This window comes from Felis catus, chromosome C1 (genome assembly GCF_018350175.1).
Source record: "Felis catus isolate Fca126 chromosome C1, F.catus_Fca126_mat1.0, whole genome shotgun sequence".
Classification (NCBI taxonomy): domain Eukaryota; kingdom Metazoa; phylum Chordata; class Mammalia; order Carnivora; family Felidae; genus Felis; species Felis catus.
The window spans coordinates 69,768,993-69,781,362 of NC_058375.1; the positions used below are offsets into that span (position 1 = coordinate 69,768,993).

At 37.2% G+C, this 12,370-nt stretch overlaps 1 long non-coding RNA gene across 1 annotated transcript in view; it reads right to left on the reverse strand.

The window, feature by feature from the left end:
• Nucleotides 1–10,214: 10,214 nt before the first annotated feature.
• The window catches only part of LOC109503106, a 112,341-nt gene continuing 110,185 nt past the window's right edge, over nucleotides 10,215–12,370 (reverse strand). The window contains exon 7 of the long non-coding RNA XR_006584438.1: nucleotides 10,215–10,732. This is a non-coding gene — a long non-coding RNA (uncharacterized LOC109503106). The remainder of the gene's footprint in view (nucleotides 10,733–12,370) is intronic.

The window sequence follows — 12,370 nt, forward strand, 5'->3', positions numbered from 1 at the left end:
CTAGTTGCAGGAGACAGCAAAATCAACAGGCATTTATAATTCAGAGTAGTTGAGGTAAACGTCGCAAATTAAGGGCCACTTAATTCTCTGGTGGGCTTAGGGATGGATGTCCAAGTTCGTATTTTAGTTTATAAAGAGAGTAGGAATTAACTAGGAAAACACAAGACAGCCAGTGTTCATTACAGTTCTTTAAGAGAAACTACCTCGCATGATAGGTGTTAATATTCTCATTTTCCAGTGGGAAAAAAATGAAACTTGGAAAAGGCATATAGTTACGATGAGGTAGAGGCAGAAATTTGAGCCCAGGTCTGAGTCACTCTAAAACTCATACTATTGCCTCTTTTTTGGTTTTTTGGTTTTTGTCTTTTGCTTTAATTGACCCTTACTATGCCAAATCCTCTATTTAAAGAGGCAATACTTAATGCCATAATTAGTGCACTGAACTACATATCTATACGCAGTTCTTGAATATTCTGTACTACACAGTTACTACATTCAACAGCTATTATAGATACATATGTATGCTATGCAAGTTGTAAAAGAAATAATAACGAAATAAATTTACAAGGTGCATGCTGTACTTTGATGATGCCAATTTGTTTTCTTTCCCAAATGCTGTTAATGTCACTGTCATCTCTACTGCCAGAGGCATTTCTGTATAACCTGTCTGCTGCCATGCTCATTTAGAAAAGGAAACCTATCAGTACAACAGGATAGGAATTTCTCCCCCTCCCTTCCCACCATGAGCTTCATTTCAAAAAGCTGTTTGTTTTGTCCTAATTGTAATTGAATGAGTCTTTGTCATCCATCAATGTCTGCATTCCACAATCTTCACAATATTGAGGTTGATATCTCATATTCGTCTTGGATATAGCAATGGCACCAAATGACACACATAATAACTCTGCTTAAAGCTAAGTTGGTTCACTCAAGGAGGGGCCAGCACTTGCAGAAATCATGTGCTTGGCCTTAGTCTCACAAGAGCTTCCACAAATTCAGGGCTCTTATCTTCTTGCTCTCATGAAAACCAGAGAAGGAAACAAACAACCTACATTGGAAACACAGGTTCACAGGCTGACTGAAAGGATCAAACCCTGCAGTGCAAGTGGTGGCAAAGGAAGGGGTGCTGGCCCCCGGGATTCCTTGATTACTGATATAGCAGCTCTGGGAACTCAAACCAAACTCGTAAGAATATTCAAGATTAATTCTGCATAACCTAATAAAAATGGAGGGAAATGAAGAGGAGGAAGGAAACAGCGTGCATGAATGGCTACATACACACCAAGCTCTCTACCGAGCATTTTGCTCTGTCTCACTGGGTCCTTACAACTCTGGTAGGAAAGCACTATTTGGCCTATTTTTATCATTCAGAAGTTCAAAAATTGGCCACAAGGTTCCATGGAAGATCTATAATTACCATTTGAAGTGTATCATTCAACCTGCTTTTTGCTGTATACAGTAGGCAGACAATCTGCACTGGATGGGAAAATGTGTACTCAAGAAATCTCTCAGGGGTGCCTGGGGGGCTCAGCCACTTAAAAGTATGACTCTTGATTTCTGCTCAGGTCATGACCTTGTCGTTCATGAGATCGAGCCCCACGCTGGGCTCTGTGCTGACAGCACAAAGCCTATTTGGGATTCTTTCTCCTTCTCTCTCTGCTCCTCCCTGACTTGTGCTCACACACATGTACTCTCTCTGTCAAAATAAATAAACATTTTTAAAAACTCCCTCCATCACCCCCATCCTATCTTCCTGCTTTTCCCCCAATCTAAAATTTTGCTGCCACTTGACCATTTTGATCTGCAACAAATCTGACCTAGTCAGTGGTTTTTTTCTGTGCCTATTTAATTCAGAAAGTTCACTCACTAATTACTAAACTTGGAAATCATGTTAGGATCATGTGTCTGCCAAGTGCTCAATACAGAAAACAATCTCTAACTACTGTTCCTAGGTTAAGAAGTACAACAAAGAGAACACTCCAACCAAATGCCCAGTGCCTTTTCTTGACTGGGCTTCGGTTCCAAGCCTGCTGTCCTACTTCAGTGAGAGGCTAGATGATGGGGAAGCTGTCATGTCTTTCTCTTGTCCTTTTGAGGCTGAGCTCAAAGCTCGCCTATGCTAAACCTTCCCACACCCTTGTGCTTCTTTTAATTGTTTAGGACTACAGTTACCACCCAAGCAGTTTGCAGCCCATACCCTCAGGTTTAACCACTCTAATAGAAAATCAGCAAAAATGAGTAGAAGGGCTTATTTGCATTCCAGGATCTGTAAAAGTGGAAAAACTTTCTGTGTCTCTGAAAACGATATATGGGAAAAGTCACAATCAAAAATGGGATGGGTTAGTTTTACCATAGTTACTATTAGTATTGGAGGAAGTCCTAGTTTCAATAGATCCCAATCTGTCTCCCCCCTCCCCCTGCCCCCACCTTGTCTTAGGGCTTCTGAGAGAGGGAATACGATTACAAAATACACTTCTTAAAATGCTAGCTTCAGTGCAGGCTCTCTGGGCTGTCCCTTCCAGCCCATAGGCCTGCCAAGATGATACACATTTATTTTGACTGCTACCGTCTTAGCCTTCTCTGTTCTCTTGTCTGTATGAAATTTACTGATCTCCTCTTCACTAGTTATTTTTAAAAAATGGCTGTTTCACTTCTTCTGAACTTTAACAAGTTATTCCTTAATTTTACCTCCTGCCTTACTACTGCCCCACCCTCAGAGCAAACACACACTACATGTTACACTACGAGTTTTATCCTCCAGAGCTGCCGGTCTGGGCAGAAGGGTCCCTATATGCTGAAAAAACCATGACTGCTATGACCAAGAAACCTTAATAATCATGAAAGCTGCTGGGACAAATGCAATCCTTGTCCCTGTTTTGTTATGGCTCAGTACATAATTAGTCCTCATGTATGGTTTTACCCTTATCAGAGAGTTAAGGGAAATCTATCTCTGATTGCTATAGTAATGGGGATAATTGATGGGTAGGTCAAATATCAGTGGTCAGCTCCATAAGGTAAGCATTCTCAACAGGTTTTCTTAGTTTAGTCTAGAAGGCTGTTGAATGTGTGGGTGCCATATTTCTTTTCTCCAAAGTATGTGTTAAAAATCAAAAACAATGATGGCCAAGAAGCCTGGTTATGTCTTCCTTCTTAAAACGCCCAAAGAGCTTTAGAAAAGTACCCTGGGAAAATTAATAGCTGTCTGAAATTTTTCCCGGGGATAAGGACCCCAAAATGAAAAGACATAGCTCAGAGTTGTGTGAGAAAGACAGACGTGAAAAGATATCATCATAATATTCTATACTGATACCATATTATCACATTTCAAGATATAATGGTTATACAAAAGATTGAGAGGTTAAGGGAAGCTTCACAGAATACACGTTGCATGCTAAAATACAACATATGTGAATTGGGACTGAAGTTCAGGAATATAATACATTGGAGAATCATCAGGGAATATTCTGTAGTGGATTCTCTGGAGAGGAAAGGGAAATAAGAAGGGTGTTGGAAACAATCAAAATACAAGGCAACTGCCGTCTACCCTAAGGAATAGGCAAGTGTTTAGAAACATGTAGTTACAGGGAAAGATAGCAGTTTAAGTAGACAGATACCACTGCTTGCATAAATTGTGGTTTCCTAAAAGTGAGAAGAGAGAGAAAGTATCTGCCTGGATAGAGTGGTGAGGTTTTCTGCTGGGCTCTACATGTTTACTGGCTTGAGTCACAGGCTTTCAGAAAAATATTGACTATCAAGGGCTTAGGACATAAGGTATGTTATGTTCTTAGAGCAATGTTTTTTTTTTTAATGTTTATTTATTTTTTGAGAGAGATTGACAGAGTGTGAGCAGGGGAGGGGAAGACACAGAGAGAGAGAGAGGAAGACACAGAATCTGAAGCAGGCTCCAGGCTCTGATCTGTCAGTACAGAGCCCGACGCGGGGCTTGAACCCACAAACTGTCAGATCATGACCTGAGCCAAAGTTGGATGCTCAACTGACAGCCACCCAGGAGCCCCTAGAGCAATGTTTAAGTGGTGGATTACAGTATCCGGGTTGAGTACAGAAATAAGAGTCGTCAGTTGGGGATTATTGATGTGGACAGAGTAGCAATTTGGATTCTGTTTAATTCCTACAACAGAGTGTGAGTGCAAAGGAAAGTAAAAAGGAAGGAAAAGTAGAAAAGGCAAAAAAATCACCTACTATGTGCAATACACAGTACAGTGTTTTCTGTGCTATGATTCTAGGAGTGTAGTTAGATACTAGGCATGTCAATTCAGAGATCTTGAAATTAAAGAAGTCCAAGATAGGACAATGCTCAGTATTTCACCTATGACTTCCACCTGTAATCCCCATGCCTGGAGTTACTCATCCATATAAATACACCTTCCCATGAGTCTTGATTTGGCCTCAAGATCATTCTCAGTCCAACAATTCAGTCATCCATTAGCAGTTCATCAATACTGATATGAGAGATAAAATCTTCTTGCTCTCCCAGATTTAGGTAACACTTCATTGAAATTAGAATGTGAGATGATTCCCCTTTGCTGTCTCTGACTTAAGGTGCTGGTTTTGCAGGTAGGAACTACTTATTTCCGTTTCCCATCCCATTTCTTTTTGTAGTCAGTTCTGTGACAAAAGATTACTCTCCAAACTATTTTCTACTGGTGCCAATGTTTTCACCTCTGAAACCAACCAATAGTGTAATATGGGGGTTTGTGAGTACCCATTCATTTTAAACAAGATTGTTCGAGGAGTTTATGCAACTTGTTTCCTAAGTGGATGGTGAGCTGCAAAAAGAAATTCCTATTTATTTTACATTCTCCTCAGTGCCTCACTCCTGTGGGGGTACACAGCAGGTACATAATAAATACTTGTTGTCTTAGTTGAGTTTCAAACCTTTCATATAAGCTGTTATGATTTAGCTAAAGAATGTTATAGCCTTTAGAAGGGCTAATTACAGCCTATAATTCGACTGACCTGTGCTGGTTCTGAAGTACTTAGTGGTAATAATACTGTTTTTGCAAGATGGATATTTTACTGTTGAGCCTGTCTGGTTTGAGAGGCTCGCTGTTTTATGGTCTGTGTGTGGTAATCATTTGGATGTAATGATCAAATGGGGGTTGCCCAAATTGATCGTTATAACAGGATTCCACTGTAATTACATTTCCATAAATGATACTCAAATTCACTAGGGAAATCAACAACCCCTTGGTGTGCCTACTTCCAGCACTGATTACAAGTTCAGGTTCTATAGCACTTTCTAAACAAAAGGTAATTAAAATTTTACAACCCATAGTTAAGCCAAAATGAAAAGGCAGCTTTTTGTTCTAGATTCAAAAGTGCTGCTCTTTGTAGACATCAGAAGACAATTCAATTTAGAAGAATAGGCAGGTGTTTGGATCTTATACAGATTAATACATGCATATTGTAAGCATCTTGGAATCAGAGACTCAAGGGTTAAAAGTCCAGCTGCATTATGTCTATATCTATGTCATCTTGAGTAAGTCATTAAATCTCCCTGAGCTTCAGTCTTCTCATCTTTAAAATAGGGATAATACAATTTCTGCCTCATTAGGTTTTTGAGACAATGAAATGACTTATTGCTTGTGAAGTGCTGACCACAAAGTGCTGGTTGAACATGTTAGTTAAGTACTCAACATACCTTAGCTATTATTATTGTCATTTTGATTTTCTTTTTAAATCCAGCCATCTTTTCCCTAGTAACACCATAAGGAACAATATATTTATTCCTTTTGCCTTAGCAAAAATTGAATGTTTCCAACCCCGTATATGCCAATACCCGGCATTCTTAGTTTATTAATTCTTCTGTTCTAGAATTCTCTGGCTTAGCTGCTATGTCTCAGACATATATGATCATGTTCATCTCTAGACAGTGGGTTTTGTACCTTATCAGATCAATTAGAATATTCCATAAACTTCAGATTCTCATTGTTCTAAAGCAGCTATCACTATAAACATGCAAGAGGTCATGGGATGATTCCAAATGCACATTCCCACAGTGCCTTCCCACAAAGGATGCAGGAGGAGGCATTTTCACATCAATCTAAATACCATTATGCCATCAAAATAACATTTAAGATAATGTACCAGCTCTTGAGCCCTTTCCAAATGCTAGGAATACTTCTAAAGCATTGCATTTTAGTCCAGAAATTACTCTACTCAGCAGAAATTCAGCCAAGAAAAATCATCCTCTCTAAATAGAAACAAACTAAGGGTAAATGTGTCATCCTTTGCCACCCATGTAGTCTGTACCCCTTCATCAAAATTTATTTGTGGGCTTGTTCCAAAATTCAAGTGTCAATAAACCCAATTATCAGGATACTAAAAGGATAAACTTGCCAATATTCCCATAAAAGGCCTTTTTTGTTTTTGAGAAGTATATTAAAAAAGAAACTGGTTCCAATAGTAATCCAGGCTCAGAAAAAGTAAAGGCTTCCATCCAGACAGACCTCCTAGTTTTCATTCTTCCCTTAAATTATTATTTCTGGATTAGTTTAATAGTAACAGAAAAATGAGAGCGAGACCAATTGCCTTAAAACAATGACTTCTCCAACTGTGGGAGCTCATATCAATGTCATATTACCTGGACACATTCCTTTGATTAGTTTTATTAAATGAAAATACCTGCATAGATAGACCTTTTATATAGAAGAGGGAAATATTCTAATATTTCTGTTTTTTACAGTTTGCTTTCTATAACATACTTTTTTCTTCAGAGTTTTATTTTTTCTGGTTCTTTCTTGACTTTTGGATTTTTAGTTTGATTTTTGACTTTCTGAAAATCTGTATTCTTCTTTCTCCTCCCTGTAATTATTTTATTATATATTTTATTACTTTTATAAAACCAATACTATTTGTGAGCATTGGCATAATTTTTTCTTTTTAAAAAAAAATTAATTTTTTAAAAAATTTATTTATTTTGAGAGGGAGAGAGTATGAGCCAAGGAGGGAGAGAGAGACACACACAGAATCTGAAGCGGGCTCCAGGCTCTGACCTGTCAGCACAGAGCCTGGCACAGGGCTTGAAACCACGAACCACTAGATCATGATCTGAGCTGAAGTCGGATGCTTAACTGACTGAGCCATGCAGGCACCCCTGGCATAATTTTCTTTCTGACTGCTACATTTTATAATGAAGAATAGAATCCGTAATGATTAAATCATAGACTAAATTCTCCATTCTAGAACATAGGTCACTCATTCTACCCAGTGAGTGTTTTCTGTGTCCCACACTTTGTGCTAAGTACTGGAATTACAGTAGATCAAGAGAGAAGTAACTGCAAAAAATGGCAGGGAAGTATACTATTAATTGAACTATGCTAGTTCTTTTAATCACATTGTTTGTATATTAACTGTCTTATGGTCTAGCTTTTGCTACCTCTTGTCACTGAAAAAACCTCAAGATAAACATCAAACTTATTCTTTGAGGTCCAGATTATATCATAATTGAAGAGTTCTTTATAAATTCTCCAAGGTATTTTTACCGATATTATCTGCTTAAGGTGAACATCTAAGGCAATCCACCAGCCAGCAGAAACTACTTAATACCAAAGTGTTTGATCTTGACATATTTACATCATATATACATCATACACATAACACATTATAATACATTATAAGGTGCATCACAACAAATTTAAAACATTTTAAACCGTTAGATGGCAATTAATTGACATAAATTGAAACATTTTTTTCCACTGTCAAAAACACCTGCAAAGTCATTAAATTTTCTAGCTAACTCTTCATGCTACCTCTTCTCAACTACCCTTGCCCTCATCCCAAACCTAAATTTCTTTCCATACCTGAGTCAAGTTTAATGTTATAGGGACATATAGAAACATTTGCTCTTTTTTGATTCAAACCAGGCTTTCAAAATAAAACACAGATGGGAAATGGGGGTTTGAAAACCCATTCTTGACCCTTTGTATCTCCTAATTTCCCTTTGATACTATCATAGTTGACCATGGAGGTAGTCCTGATACATCTGGATATCCAGACTTAATTTATTAGGTACCTGAACAGCGTGTAACTGTTTAAACAGTGTGATTAATCAAGGTGGTAGAAAATATTAAGAACCAGGAAGCTTGGAAATATGCTGTACCTTTCTTTTCAAGTCTAGGAGGAGACTGATGAGGGTTACGAAAAGTGCAAACATAGGAGTATCCTCTCAGCACAGGGAGGAGACTATTCTGGTCAATTTTTGATGCTTTGTTTTAGGAAAGACTAATATTTTTGTTCATTTTAATACAGGAAGCATTAGTACCTTCTGCAGTGCTGGGATGAGAACAGTCTGTCTGTACCTGCACCTGAAAAACAGGGAGGTTGCATCACACATGACTTAAAATAGAGTTCCCTGATTTACAATTCATTTGATTTACAGTTCATTTGACTCACTGAGAAAGAATTTACTTCTTTTTCTTCACTGACTTCCAGTCCACCACTGCCTGAGACACATCAACCACTGGCCAATTCAAACATGGCCGGCTAAGGAACCATCACAATCAATTTATATTGATACAATAAATCAGAAGAAGGAAAGCAAGCCAAAGAACCAGCTTGGTGGTTCTGTACAAGTAGAACTATTGGAATAAAAAAAGAAAGAAAGAAAAGAAAAGAAAGAGGGAAAGAAAGAAAACAAGAAAGAAAGAAAGAAAGAAAGAAAGAAAGAAAGAAAGGGAAAATTTGAATACCACTGTAATACAGTTTTTTGAAGAGAGATAATTAAAACACAAAAATGTATTGTTGGAAATAAAATAAGACATATTATTTTACTTTAAAATTTGAAAGATAAATTAACAAAATAATATTGTTCAGAAATAATTTAGTCTTCATTTATTTATTTAGTGAATAAATCACTCAGAATCTATTATGTACCAGGCACAGTGTATTTAACAGGGTACAAGACAGGTGGCCTTGCCCTATGAAACTTATTTTAAGTGGGGAGACAGGAAGTAAACAAGAGGCCACAATATAAGAAAATGAGAGGCTGTATGAAATATTGTGAAGACAATAAGAACAGTGCTAAGATAGGGAATAAAGGGAGAGGTCTGAACTACTGTATGTGAGGTTGTAGAAAAATCCTTTCCATGTAGGTGTCAGCACAGTCCCAAAGACTTGGAGGGATTTGGCAAATGGATATTATTCTTGTAATGGGAAACTAAGCTTGAAATCTCTGAGACAGGAAGGAGCTCAGATTCTCTATGAACTATCAGTACAGGGTAGTTAGAACATGGTGAATGTAAGGAGAATTATCAAGATAAAGTAGGAGAGATAGGCAGTAGGAGAGGATCAGGCAGGGATGTGTTAAGTTATATACTGGTTCAACTTTTAGGCTACAAAAAAAAAGTAGGAATCTTAGGTTGGATCACAACATGATGATATTTGTATTATTAAAGGGAGATTCTGGCAATTATCTGGAGAATAGGTCGAGAGGCTATTGGTGCAAGAATGGAAATGGACAGGGTAATTAGGAAGCTATTGTAAAATGCAATGTGTGTACAATGATGTTGGATTGGACAAGGTTGTGGCTTGGAGACAGTAGTAGGATGTCAGATGCAAGATACATTTTGGAGGTAAAACCAACTATACATGCTGATGTGGTTGGTAAGGGAAATACAGTGATCGAAGATAATTTTTAAGAGCCTGGTTTAAGAAATTGGGTATGTGGTGGTGACATTTAATGAGATCAAAAAGAGTGGAAAAATAAACTATTTGAGGGGGAAGGGGCAAGGTCAAGAATTGATTTCTGGCCATGTTAAGAGTAAGATGCAAAAGAGTCATAAAAATAGAGATACTGAATAAGCACATATGAGTCTAGGATGCAAAGGAGATTGGCAGGTAGAGAGATATTTGGGAGTTACCAGCGTGCCGATTGTATTTCAAGTTAAGCAATGCATGGGGTGATTCAGAGAAGGAGAGAGAGTTTGTGGACACATTGTGAGATCAGTTTTTATGTGAAAAAGAACAGACAAGTGGGTAGAAATCAGGGCTTTCTGTAGGTCAAGTGACATTGTTTTCACTTTTTTTTAAGAGAGAGAGAGAGCAAATGTGGGGGGGGGGGCAGAGGAAGAGAGAGAGGAAATATTAAGCAGGCTCCATGCTCAGTGCAGAACCTGACTTGGAGCTCAATCTCACGACCTTGGGATCATGACCTGAGCCAAAACCAAGCATCTGACACTCAAGCGACTGCACCACCCAGGCATCCCTGTTTTTACTTTTTAAGATTAAAAATATTAAGTTCTATTTATTTAGCGCTATGGGTCAGGCACTATGCCAATTACTTCAAATCCATAAAGTATTTCATCTTAATAATACCAAGAGGCAAATACTGGTATTTCCTCCCTTAATAAAAGCATATAAAGAGATATAAAGCAAACACAATTAAATTATCTAGGGCCCCAAGGCTAGAAATTGGTAGAGTTAAGCTTTAAATCTCCGTAGTCTGATTTCAGAAGCACCATGTTATACTCCCTGCTACTATAGTATGGTTGTTTGCTGATATAAGCAAATAAATATAGAGAAATGAATGATAATACAAAAAGAATTATAATATGGGAGATACTAGAATTTATAGTACAGATAGTGTATTTGACCACTGCAATAGGGACAAAAGCAAAGAAAACAGGTGCAACAGAGTTACTTGCAGATTTTGTAGTTGGAAGATGAAGATCTCTCCAGAAGCTTCTGTACTCAGAGAAGTATGGTGGTTACCCTGAGTGAAAAGAAGAAGGTAAGAGATACAACAGTTCCAAAGAAAGACAACATGGCAGGAAATAGTTATTTTGAATAATAGTTATCTTGGAAGATCAAACTGAAGAAATAACCATCAATGCAGAACAAATTCACAAAGAAACAGAAAATATGATCAAAATAATATGAGATGTGGAGGAGAGATCTGGGATATCTAATGTATGAATAATATAATTACTAGGGGACAAAAGGGAACAGATGAGAAACAATGAGCAAAGAAATAATAGAATACCAGTTCACTGAACTGAAGAAAATAACCCTTGAAATTCAAGAAAAGACCATTGAGTTCCAGACATCATTAACAAGATACACACACATACGTTGTGCTAAAAATTTATAAACTTTAAAGTTACAGGAAAAAAAAAGAGTAAAATGTCATCTACTTCTAGAAGCCTAGTGGAAGCCAGAAGATAATGGAATAATATTTTCAAAATGTCAAGAGAAAGTTGTAATTAACCTATAACTGTAATTCTAACAAAACTGCCTATATTTAAATATTGGAGATAAATAAGGACATATTCAGAGAAACAAAAAATAAGAATGTTTACAACCAACAGAAGTTCACAGGAGGAAATTTCTAAAGGAAAGAAGAAAATGAAACCAGAGGGAAGCGTGACAGAGACAGTGTGCTCACCACCCAATTTCTGCTATGAGGTGATGGCAGTCAGCTGGAGGCCATACCATGGGTTCTGACTAATGAGCCATAAGAGGGAGGGACATGCAGGACTGGTGGCACGTGTAATTCCAAGGCAACAGCACGATATGATGAGGTCCCTGACTGATTTTAAGGAGAAACAGCTCCACTCACCTTATCAGACATTTAGTGTGAATGAGAAATAATTTTTTTATGGGTTAACCCAATGAGATTTCAGTATTAATTGGTCCCTACTGTATCGCCTGCCTATCCTTTTTTAAAAAAATAATAATAAAAAATCAAAAAACAAAAAACAAATTAAGAAAATGATGAACAAAGGTATGTGCAGACATGTAGGAAAATCTAAATATTTGTAATTCTGTATTTAAAAAAATGATAGAAGTATTTATAGAGTTAAAAAATATCAGAACTTAGGTATTACTGTAGCTAATCAACAAAATCTATTGCTCTTCTTCCTGGCTCTGAGCTAGACTACATTTTTCAGCTGCTTTTTAGTCATTTGTACCCATGTGACCAAGCTGGTCTCCATGACTTTTTCCCCTCGTGTACTCAGAATGGAGATAGTCTATAGGGTCATTTTAAGAATCACATTTCAAAAATGGCAGAACTAAAGTTGGATGCAGCCTAAACCCTGAATCACAGTTTGAAGTGACTACCAATATCTGGACTTTAACCTGAGTGAGAGAGAAGCTTCTATTATCTTAATTCATTAAGATTTCCATGGGTTATCGAATAAAAACAATTTAATAATATATAATCTTCTTGAAATGTTCAGCAACTTAAAAAAAATTGACCATATTCCAGTCCATAAAGGAAGTGTCAATGAATTTCAGAAAAAGAAATGTCATATCATTTTCTCTGACCACAGGGCAATTAAATTGGAAAGCAATGAAAAGGTCAATTAAAACAAAACATCTGTTAAATTGGAACTCAGACTTATAAATA